A 12,430-nucleotide genomic window follows, 5' to 3' on the forward strand; every position below is an offset into this window, starting at 1 on the left:
GGGCAGGCCAATTCATGTTAAAAATGTTTTTGGGTTAAAAATGTTTTAAAAATAAGAAAACGGCAAGTATAATGAACACATGCATGTTGTGTGTATGTGTATTCTTGCATTACCTCTAGCAGTGAAATTATTTGGGAGATTTAAAAAAAATTTTTTTTTAACGTTTATTTATTTTTGACAGAAAGGGACAGAACACATGTGGGGGAGGGGTAGAGAGAGAGAGGGACACAGAAACTGAAGCAGGCTCCAGGCTCCCAGCTGTCAGCACAGAGCCCGACGCGAGGCTCCAACCCACGAACCATGAGATCATGACCTGAGCTGAAGTCGGGATGCTTAACCAACTGAGCCACCCAGGCGCCCCGGGGGATTTCTTAATAAAGGTTTTCATGGAAAATTATTTCCAGTAATGATTTCAGTCACCAGAAGGATAGTCTTCTCCATGAACTTTATTTTCACAAGCTTGGGTTTTACATTGCTTTGGAGGTAAAGATTATACAGATCACATTTAAGGGAGGAAAAGCTTTTAGGGGCACAGTGGTAATAAATCCAGTTTAATGTTCTCAGTTGACTTCAATTACACATTTAAAATATTTTAGCTTGTTTGGGCTTGATGTTTGAAACTTTTCATTAGTTATTAAGAGTTAGAAAAACTTAGTCTAGCCCACAAATACAGGCCTTTTTATTATAGGGAGATGGTCACGTTGCTTATGGTCATTTTAATTTATTATTTGAGTAATGAGGTCTTTTCCTTAGAATTGTGATTTTTTTTTCCCTTCTTAAAAAGACTTTTCATGATTTTGAAGGCTTTACCTTGAAAATCCAGGCATGTTATTTAAGGGCAGCCTCAGCCTTTTTATTATCCAATGCAAAAAACATCTTTCTACACAAACAGCACTATTTGCAACAACTTGGAATGATTTTGTTTTGCTGCTCCTGCCGCGGAATATGCAGAACCTCGTTTAGGGCCCATCCCAAAGAGTTTTAAATATAAGTCACAATCACAGCCAGGCTTCTCTGGGCTCTGCTGAGAGCTATATATGAAATTCTTCGTTCCAATACCTAACACTTCGGTAGATAAAAAATTTCAATTTTAAAGTGAAATGAAAGAAGAAGAAATCTACCATCAACCAAAAATAAATGGATGACAGCTCTCGAACATCTTAAACATGTGTAGAGAAGAAGTAGAATTAAGCCAACGTAGAGAAAAATGTTTTACTATTTATGTATTTGGAACTTTCCAGAAAAACTGGTTTACACTCTTACCTGACACTGAACATTAAATTCCCAGAGGCAGTGACATTTGACAGGCCGATTTTTCACGTTCTCGTGACTTCAGTGTAATAGAAAAACCTTTTCTACTTCTTGTCAATGCCTTTTGTCACCGTATTAATGTACCTAAATATGAAACTGGTTTTCAGAATAACAAATTTTATTTCATGGATTGTTCAGTGACTCCGTTATATTCCTACAAACCAAATACATTCAGAATTTCCTTGTTTGGTCCTGAGTAACCATTGATAATAACTAGACTAAGAAACTAAGAAGAAGATCATCTTCAAGTACTAATCCTCAAAATCATCTGTCTGGAAAGAATATTAATATTGACTTGTAACTTTTCTGGTGGCTTTATTACTATTCATTCAGTGCACCTGATACCGATCTGATCTCAGGAAAATTCCTATAAAGAAGTTCTGTGAAATCAGCAAAACCGTAAGTTAATGGTTATCGGTAATAGAACGGTTTAGGTCTAAGAATGACTTCTACGCTGAATAGTTGGAAGCTTTTAACTTGGCAGTCATTTTAATCTGCTAATTATGTTTCCTCTTTCCCTTAACATCTACCCCTTCCTCCTTGAAGTAGACCTGTCTCCTTGCCTGGGTCTCATTCCCCACCCCCCAGGATTTCACAGTCCCATTTTTGGTAAGCCAGAAATAACTTCTCAAACATTTGTTATGAAGTGTGCCAAGTGTATAAAACCAACTATTATGCAAAATGATTATTTTCGTTAAACATTCAAGGCCGGGCCAGAACTAGGGTGAGGCAGAAGAGGTTAGCGTATGGGAGTTGAAGAGGTGTTGACCCTGCCTCTTGCTGACCGTGCAGTTGAATGGCCCAAGGAGGGACAGCCTCCTGACATTTTATGCCAGGAAACCCTCTTGTCTCATCCTATTCCCAGGCCCTGCCTCGTAGGATCTAATTATTGAGTTTTTGTGAATCCAAAATGGTTTTCTAAATAAAATGCTATTTTAACTGTGTTTTGAAACAAAAACATTATAATCTGAATTGAAGGGCATACATTTTAAAGAACTTCCAGAGTCATCAGTATAAAGCTAATTAGTCCCCGTGGTTCTAAGGCACCAAAACCCAGATGCCTCTGAGACTCCTCCCCCAGGGTATGTAAACCCTCTCAGGGCGGGCCTTATCTGGTTCATTCTATGATCTAGTACCTTTCTCAGTGTCTGGTCCAGAGACATTTCTAATAAACAGGGAATGCTTTGATGAATCTTGGATATACAGTGAAAAATCTATCTGACTTCCAAAATTCTTTCACATGTTTTCCTCAGGTAAAAATGGTTTCATTCCAGAAGAACAACTGCAGCGAAAAATATATTGAGACTACTCAGTTGCTTGTTTTTGGTACATTAAAATGTCCATTAGGTCCAAATCAGGGCGGGAAAAATTTAGAGAAGAAACTTCTCTTGTCAAGATGTATTGCTTTGGTTTGTCGCTAAAATCAGTCATTGAGCATTTGAACCCTCCCTCCGAGAACTGTCAGTCAACACTATTTGTGGATTAACCCGTCTGTACTCCACACTATTCTGGGTATTGTGGGGAAATTAAGAACAATACAGCAAGCACTATTGAGAGATTATTCTGTATAGGGTGGAGGGGTTCAAAGATGCTCTGTTAGAGGACTCCACATGAGTAAAATAGTCTCAAACATCATAGACTGTTAGGAAAGAAAGACATGCCCCTTAGGCACCGTAAAAGTCAAGCCTTGAGAAGTGATGTGACACCAGAGTGCCGGGGAGCACTTAAAAGGGAAAAATTAATTCTCGTAAGAAAGAGTCCATGGAGAAGAAGACTTTTTTTTTTTTTAATGTTTATTTTTGAGAGAGAAAACACAAGCAGAGGAGGGGCAGAGATGGGGAGAGAGAATCCCACGCAGGCTCCACGCTGCCTGTGTAGAGCCTGGCGCGGGGGTCCAGCTCAAAAACCGCGAGATCATGCCCTGAGCTGAAATCAAGAGTCGGACGCTTAACCAACTGAGCTACCCAGGTGCCCCAAGAAGATGACTCTGAAATGGCCCTGAAAAGATCGACAGACCTCTCATAGATTGGAGAGTGATCCCAGAGACCGAGAAGTCCCAGAGGTGTGACAGGACAGAGTGTGGGAGAGGAAGTTTCAGGGTTGGTGTATTGGTGCGTGAAACAGGCTAGGAAGTGTAGGTGGGGGGAGATGGCAAAGAGCTATAGCCATACTAAGTATTTCCGGGGGTTATTCTGAAGAAAACCAAGAGTTTTTGAGAATCTGGGGGCAGTCAACATAAGTATATGTGTTGGAAATGAAGAAAAAGTGAGGTAGATATTGATACACACAAATACACACACACACACATGTATTGAATGGTATATAAGTCTATGAATTAGAGCTTAACAAGAGAACTGGGCCAAGCCTTGAACCTTTGACAAACACATTATAATTATGGGATATCTGTGAGGTGTTGATGTTTAAGACCAGGTCCTTGCCTTAGAGGAGCTTAGACTTTCCTCAGGGGACTGGGTAAAGCCAATATATGTAAAATACTTCAGAGATAGATGTGTGTGGTTTTATATCTTGAGAAAGGAGAGAATGGAGTAGGTTGGAGTTGTATGAGCTACTTGGTGAAGTAGGATACAAGAGAAACTAATTTAGCAACACAAAACACAGTTTGCAAATAATTCATGAGTGATCAATTGAACTGGTCTTTAAAAAGCTCATTGAATTTAAATGAAACTTGGTTTATATAAGTGCCGCTCTTATGTATGGGTTGCATTTTATGGCTTAAATCCATATAGAGCTATTGTAGATTACATAGGGATTTAAAAACACCTAAGAACACTGCTTCGTCCTAAATATGACAGACGTTTTTTCCAACGAGAAAAACTTTCGTAAAGTCAAATTACATTATACGTGTAAGCCCTTCTGTTATTTCAAAATGGAAAGCAATTGCTTAATATCATAAAATGGCTCCAGAGCAGTGTTTTAATACGTTATTCGATAATGTTATTAAACTGTTTTTAAAGTTTGTTTAAAAGAACTGTTATGAGCTTCCTGTTGAGCCTCTGAGCTCCGATTACATATCAAATGGGATAAGTAGATAAAATTGTAAATGAACGAAAAGCAACAGTGTCTGGAAGGGAGTAAAAGCCAAAACTCTTGTTTTGCTCAATCAGTCCGTTTCTTTTTATGAGTGTCTTTCTTCCATGCAAAGAGTGCTGAACTCTTATGTTTTGTTTTTAATACCTTTATTGAGATATACTCACATACCATATAATCCACTCATTTAAAGTGTGCAGTCCAATGGTTTTTAGTATATTTACAGAGTTGTGCCACCATCACCACAACCGGTTTTAGATTATTTGTATCACCCTAAAAGAAACCCCATATTGATCAGCAGTTACTCCCCGGGCCTTCCCCCCTCCCCCCAACAGCCCTACACCCCTCCTCCCGTCCTAGGCAGCAACTAATCTTTCCGGCTCTTTAGATTTACCTATTCTGGACATTTCACACAAAATGAATATCATATGCGGTCTTTGTGATTGGCTTTTTTGACTTAATATCATGTTTTCAAGCTTCATCCATGTTGTGGCATGTATCGATACTTTATTCCTTTCCGTGACCAAAAATATCCCGTTGTTTCAAAACACCACACTTGCTCATCCATTCTTCTGTTGGTGCGTGTGTGGGTTGTTTCCATTTTTCGGCCATTGTGAACAATGCTGCCGTTGACATTTTGTACAAGTGTTTGTGTGGCCCTATACTTCCATTTCTCTTGGGTATATGCCTAGAGGTGGAATTGCTGAGTCTTATGGTAACTGTGTTTGAACCGTCTTCCAAAGTGCTGTGTCACTTTACATTCCCATTAACAACGTAGGAGGGTTCCAAGCTCTCCACATTCTCACCAGCACTTGTTGTTGTCTACCTTTTTCATTACAGCCATCTTGGCAAGCGTGAGGTGGTATCTCATTGTGGTTTTTATTTGCATTTCCTTAGTGACTAATTATAGTGAGCACCGGTTCACCGTTTTGAAAGAAGACACCATCCAGAAAGCTCAGTTAAATGAAAGTTCTAAAATGTATTATTAAGCCTAAGCAAAACAGTCAGTTTTATAGCCTTTGGCTTTGATTTGCTAGAAAGAGATGCTGCTTAATAATTACAATTTTGGTTCAATGAGAATTATTTGAATTAGTGACGGGATACATTTAAAATGCATAGCAGCATTCCAGGTCTCATGAAGTGGTTATATGCAGTGCAAGTAAGAGAGACCTACTGCCTCAGCTTGCAGAAAGGAAGCAGAACGATCATAATTATAAGTTAGAAGGATGTAATATAGGAGGGTTTTAAATATCAGGGTGGAGGGGCACCGGGGTGGCTTAGTCGGTTAAGCATCCGACTTTGGTTCAGGCCATGATCTCACGGTTCGTAAGTTCGAGCCCCACGTCAGGCTCTGTGCTGACAGCTCAGAGCCTGGAGCCTGCTCCAGATTCTGTGTCTCCCCCTCTCTCTGCCCCTCCCCCGTTTGCTCTCTCTCTCTCTCTCTCTCTCAAAAATAAACATTAAACAATAAACATATGTACATACATACATATCAGGGTGGATAACACCACCTGACCTTGAATAAGCAACACCATCTATAAAAAGGGCCTATAACGTTGATGTGATATATAAACATAAATCTTTAGTTTTTACATCTTAAAATTGCAGCATGTTATTTAAGATCTTGTCTGAAAGCTGGAGAATGAAGTAACTTATTTGGGGCCTGGTTAGCCCTAAATCCCATAATCATAGAATTCCTGGCTAACATCGAGCTTTCCTTTAAGTACATAATAAAAGCATACTGTTTTAAACAACCCAGCTATTCACATGTCATGAGAATAATCAGCCAAGAAACTTATCTTTTTGCTTCAAAGCTGTTGATTTTTATGTAAGAACGCTATACTTCTTCCAGGTTGTGTCCTAGTAATTTATTCATCTGTATTAAAATTTTTAACAAGTTTCTGACAAAGAACAGGTGAGATGAGTCGGGAGTCATTGGAAGTTCAGCATAAAGTTCCTTTTGTCACCATTCGAAATCCTTGGACAAGAGGAAACAGATGGGTTTGGTTACATTATCCTTGCTGTGCCAAATAAACAGACAAAGACAACGTTAAATCTCCTTTTGCTGTGGGTCTGCATCTAGGCTAGGAATGGCACTTGATGTTAGCCATGCTAGCTTGTCAGCTGCTAAATATTTAACGATAGAAGCTTGAAATTTTAAAAATACACAGCATTAAAAAGTTTATTTGAATCCTCATTGGATGACTTCATTTAGTTATGCCGGAGACATTTACTGGATGCTAATTAAGTGTGAGACACTGCATGGGGCAGAGAAAGGGGCTTGGATGCCTTAGGAAGGTCTTCAGGGACCAAGGTAGCATTCAAAGCGGACTTTTAAGCATGAGTAAAATCGGGATTCTCAGAGGGAAGATAAAGCTAAGAATGGCATTTACATCGTCAAAAAAAAATCAGACACAGTTCTGAGGAAAGTCTTCCTCTCCGGGTTGAGGTGGGTAGCATCCATACATAAAAGAAATAGCCAATGTCCACAAAGCTCATTCAGCGGTTCAAAAGCTGAGCCGTTCAAAAACCAACCAGCAAGACACAGAGGCCTGCCTTTACAGGGCTAGAGGAATATGCAAAGCAACTGAGAAATCATGATACATTATTAAAGAGGAAATGGGATGGTGTGGGCAGACGCAGCGTCCAAGCTGGGGGTTGAAAGAGGAATCTAGTGATTAAAAACCAAGCCCGCTCATCATACCCTCCTGGCATTCAGTCACATTCAAGAGAGCAACTTGACGAAGACATATTGGAAGCCTTTTGAATCTTTTCTTTGTCTCACAAAAATGTCGGAAGGGGGGGGGGGTCTCATTTTCAACATATTCACCAAGTTAAAAGTTATTGCAAAAGGAGAGAATCCTTCAGCTAAAATGTTGGTGGAATTTCAATTAAATCGGTGGATAGATCATGCTTATTTTTTCTCCTCTTCATCCCAAGAGTCATTAACGGGCCAGTAAAGATATTAAAAAGGAATCGATTCGTGAGAATAATCTCACCATTGGGTGAGCGATTTCAATGGGAAATTTCTGGAAGACAGAAAAAAGTACACTGGATGGAACAGATAGTAGGGTGGAGAATCTGGAATGAACTGAAGCTATATTTGTGTGTGTGTGCCTGTGTGTGTATAATGATGTAAGTGAAAAACTCATGACACGGTTAACTTGAGGCAAACGAAAAGCCGTACAAGAAAGGAAAGGAAACCTTAGTGCGCCGCGTGGTTCTGCGATGAACAATGTTTACATATTCGTGATGATATAAATAGCGATCAATTATTTAATCAAAATCAGTGATAGGATGCTATTAAGGAATGGAGAAAGAGGAAGGTGTGAGCGAGAATGGTTAAACCAGTTCCCTGCCGAGAACTCTCCCATTGCTTCCGATAGAATAAAAGCGAAGTTCCTTGCTGTGGTTCTGAACTCCCCACACTGTCCAGTCCCCGTCTGCCTCCCTGATCTCATGTCCTCCAACTCTCCCTCCTGCAACCACCATTATATCCCACCGGCCTTTTTTCTCTTCTGAGTCAGGGTCTTTCCTCTTCAGGGCCTTCGCCCTTGGTCTTTTCTCTGTGGAAAGTGTTCTTTTGGCAGAGAATAAGTTGGTTCCTGATACCCGATCTCCTCTTCTCCCACAGAAATAGAACTTCCGCTCGGTTCATGGCTGCCCAGAATAGAAACCACATTTCAAGTTTCTCTTGCAGCTAGGTATGTCTATGTGACTATGTTCTAGCCAAAAGGATGTAGGCAGAAGAGATGGGAAATTGCTGAGTTGTGCCCTTATAGAGAGAGGACGTGCCCTTCTCCTTCTCAATCTTGCTGTTTGGAACACAGATGCGGTGAAGCCATCTCAGACCATGCAAATGGGGAGCAAGAAAATAGAAGGAGCCTGGTCCCCTGGAAGGCCTACCCTCAGGGTGTTGTATGAGGCAAAAAATAGACTTCACATGCTTAAACCCCTGTTACAGGGTCTGTTACATACACCTAATTACTAGGGCTGGCCCTAGATCGTTACAGTACAACTCAGCTTGTCACCTCAGAGGAATGTTTCTCGTCCACCCTACCTCAAGTCAGTCTTTTTAATCCCTATTACATGTTTTCATTTCTTTTTTTTTGGGGGGGGGTGGATTCATTTATTTTGCGCATGCGCACAAGAAACAGCGAAAAAAAGCACAAGCAGGGGAGGGGCAGGGAGAGAGGGAGAGAGAGAGAGAATCCCAAGCGGGCTCTGCCCCGATAGTGCAGAGCCTGATGTGGGGCTTGAACTCACAAACCGTGAAATCATGATCTGGAGCCGAAATCAAGAGTTGGGGGCAGCTTAACCAACTGAGCCACCCAGGCACCCCTACATGTTTTATTTTCTTTATAACACAAAGCAGTATATTAAATTGCTTTATTTGGTTATTTGCTTTATAATTGCCTTTCTCCTAGAATGTAAGTTTCATGAATGCAACGATCTCGTCTGTTTTGCTCATTGCCCGAAACAGTGCCTCTCTCTGTGAATAATATGCATTTGTTGAACGATTGACTACCTCACACTGCAAGTTGATAAAATAGATGAATCCATTAAAAAAGTGTGATACCCACATTACTTGGGAATATCGAGGCAAATTTGGAGAAGCAACCACTAAAATATTCTTAAATGGCTGCTTCTAGAAACCAGTGCTGAAATGGGGACAGGTGGCACACGATGCTGTTGCTTTTCATTATGAATGCTTTCGTACTATTTGATTGTTTTTATTTTTCTTACAAGAAATTTTTAATGTTTATTTATTTTGAGAGAGAGAGAGAAAATGCATGAGCGGGAGAGGGACAGAGCGGGGGGGGGGGGGGGACACACAATCCAGAGCAGGCTCCACGCTCTGAGCTGTCCACACAGAGCCCAACGCGGGGCTTGAACTCGCGGACCACAAGATCATGACCTGAGCCAAAGGAGGACGCTCAGCCGACTGAGCCACCCAGGCGCCCCGCTATTTGATCGTTTTTAACTTGTGCATACATCGCTTTGGAAAAGGTCAAATTAAAAAAATAAAGAAACAACTCGATAAAACACTGTGCAGTCATCAAGTGATGTGGTAGAAGGATGTTTGATGACACGGAAAGACATCCACAATATGAAAACAAAAAGAGTAGGTTACATAACATGTCAATATGCACAGCGGGATCCATTTTTGCATATGTATGGGGCGCATATGCATAAAAAAACGCTGTGTTATAGTCAATGCATATGGCAAACTCCTAACTTTAGATGTAAGTGGATATTCAGTTTTATTAATAGAATCCGTTGTTCCTGATTAACAGCGTTGAATGGATATTTAAAGACTTTAGGTTTGAAGGGATACTGTGTTGTCTTCCTTCCCAGGGTTCCTACTGGCGTTGGCCAAGCCCTTCCCTTTAGCCATTTCATGGGTTTTACCTCTATTCTAGGAGCAGTGAGGCGCCACACTGAAGTGTGTTAAGCAGACACGGTGTGATAAAGCTGGTTTTAGGCAGATTTCTCTCAGTGGAAGTGGTTAGGAAAGGCAAACCTTGAATCACAGAAATGCGTCAGGAAGCAATTGGGGTAATCAAGGCCGGAAATGGTGGATACCTAACACAGGACAGTAGCAGTCCCATAGAGAGAAAGGGGCTGTCTCAAGAACAACAGGATGGCGTTAGCCGGAAGGGTGGTAGGACTGAGAAGTGTGGATGCCGTAAGCTCCTGGAAAGCAAGGACTATTTTGACCTCGTTTACTACTCCATCCCAGGGCCCACCGAGCACAGTTTCTGGTACATATTGACATCAGTAAGTATTCGTGATCTAAAGAAGACGGAAAATTCAAAGAGGAGGCTCAGAAGTCTGATGAGGTCGTTTGGGTGAGAGATGGGCTGGTCACCGAGCAGTAACGGGAGGGCCAGCGTGGGTAGAGGGAGACCAGAGAGGAGCTTGGACTTGTAGCGTTATCGATTCCTGGTGCCTGTTCGTGCGAAGGCAGCCAGAGAACAGCTGCGTGTCCGGGGCCGTGGGATCTTGGCTCGAGATGGGTTTGAGAATCACCAGCATAAAGATGGTGCCTCGAGTCAGAAAAGGGGATAATACTTCATTAGGAGAGTATATTGGGTAAGACGAGCAGACAGGACGGGCCCTCCCAGCGGCCCCCCCAATTAAAGGACAGGGGGCCCACGGAGGAGGATCAGAAGGAGTCCGCTGAGAAAGGGGAGGGGAAATCTGGCGTCTGTGGCAGCGGGGAATGTTGCCCCGGAAGCATCAAGGTCAGTCCTGAAAAACAACCTTTTGCGTTTAGGACAGAGAGGTTGTTAGCGACATCCAGTGGGGGGTTTAGGATACACAGGGGAATTGGAGATGGGAACCATTTCACCTGGCCAAGGAGACTAACGGAGCGATTACCATCTTTTCCTCCTTTTCAGTTTTTCCCCCTTTGGTTTCAATAGGTCTCTGAACTTGTACCGACCGCTGCCTTGTCACCTTCTTATCAACGTTCCAGCCACTCGTCTGGCAGCAGGGAGCTTTTTCCACTCGGTCACCCTGGTAATCAGTGCACTCTCGGGACGCTGACAGGGACTTGTTTGTGGTGGTTCAGAATGTGGCTGCCACAACCAGTCCTCCCAGCACTTGGCTTTCCCTGCTGCATGGTTACATCCGTAGTTCCTGTGTGTCGTTTCCATCTTCCCTACAGTAAAGACACACACGTACACAAATCCAGAAAAGAATAATAAACTTCGTAACATTAAAAATTAAGCTGCCGGCGCCTGGGTGGCCCAGTCGGTTAAGTATCTGACTTCGGCTCAGGTCATGATCTCACAGTTCATGAGTTCGAGCCCCGCGTCGGGCTCTGTGCTGACAGCTCAGAGCCTGGAGCCTGCTTCAGATTCTGTGTCTCCCTCTCTCTCTGCCTCTCACCTGCTCGCATTCTGTCTCTCTCTCTCTCTCAAAACTAAATGAACATTAAACAATTTTTAAAAACATACAAAAATAAAAATTACGCTGCTATTCATGTTCTTTTTTCAATTTTTTTTTAATGTTTATTTTTGAGAGAGAAAGAGAGAGAGAATGCGAGCAGGGGAGGGGCAGAGAGAGAGGGAGACACAGAATCTAAAGCAGACTCTGTACTGACAGCTGTGAGCCCTATGTGGGGCTCGAACTCACAAACCGTGAGATCACGACCTGAGCGGAAGTCAGACCTTAACCGACTGAGCCACCCAGGCGCCCCAGCTGCCATTCATATTCTTGATTATTGATTGACATTTGCATTGTGTATTTTCCCGAATTTTCTTGGCTAAGGATATTCTCAGCTCTTTCCCCCTTCTTTCCTCTCTCAAGCCATCCTTTCTCTAACACAGCTCCATAATATTATTACTTTTCCTTTATAAATACCCTGTCCTGTTTCTTGCTTCTCCTTGAACACATGAAGTCTGTCATCTGTCCCATCTTGCCTTTCATGATTTGCTCTTTGTAATAACTCTTAGAAGCAATAAGTGATTTGGAAAATGACATAGGAATATTAAGGGCAAGATAGTTTTGTGGTAGAATGTACTGTGTTCCAACAAAATGCTTCTAATTGTATGCCACCTGTTTTATCATCAAAACGTTCATTCAAACAACACTTCACCGAGCACCTTCTGGGTGGTGGGTACCACATATGTGCTATAAATACCAATAGCAAATACAGGCCCCAGCAACTTGTGCAATACATCTGTGAATAAATGAGAAACCTCAGGCAGTCACTGACAGGAGGTCTGAGGAACAGGATGAGCTGAGATTAGTCTTCACACTTGAAAATTCTGGAAATAAAGCCACGGCGGCATTCCACAAGGGCGTGGTGGTCTCTGTTAGAGCAGCCCAGATAAGAGCAGCTAAAGTAATAAATGGCAGGTCTTCGGCACCTCTTAGCAATGAACATGAGTGGATGAAGAACCCACACTCCACCATGGTTCCTCAATGATGAAAATCTTTTGATTGGAATGGCCACGAACCCCAGGAAGAGGGGAGTTTTTCCAGTTCCAGTTAAGCACCTAACAAAATTACCCGTGTGAGCTGGGAACACTAACACTCTTCATGCTGATCTGAGGAGCCA

The sequence above is a fragment of the Lynx canadensis genome, chromosome D2 (genome assembly GCF_007474595.2).
Source record: "Lynx canadensis isolate LIC74 chromosome D2, mLynCan4.pri.v2, whole genome shotgun sequence".
NCBI classification, from domain to species: Eukaryota; Metazoa; Chordata; class Mammalia; order Carnivora; family Felidae; genus Lynx; species Lynx canadensis.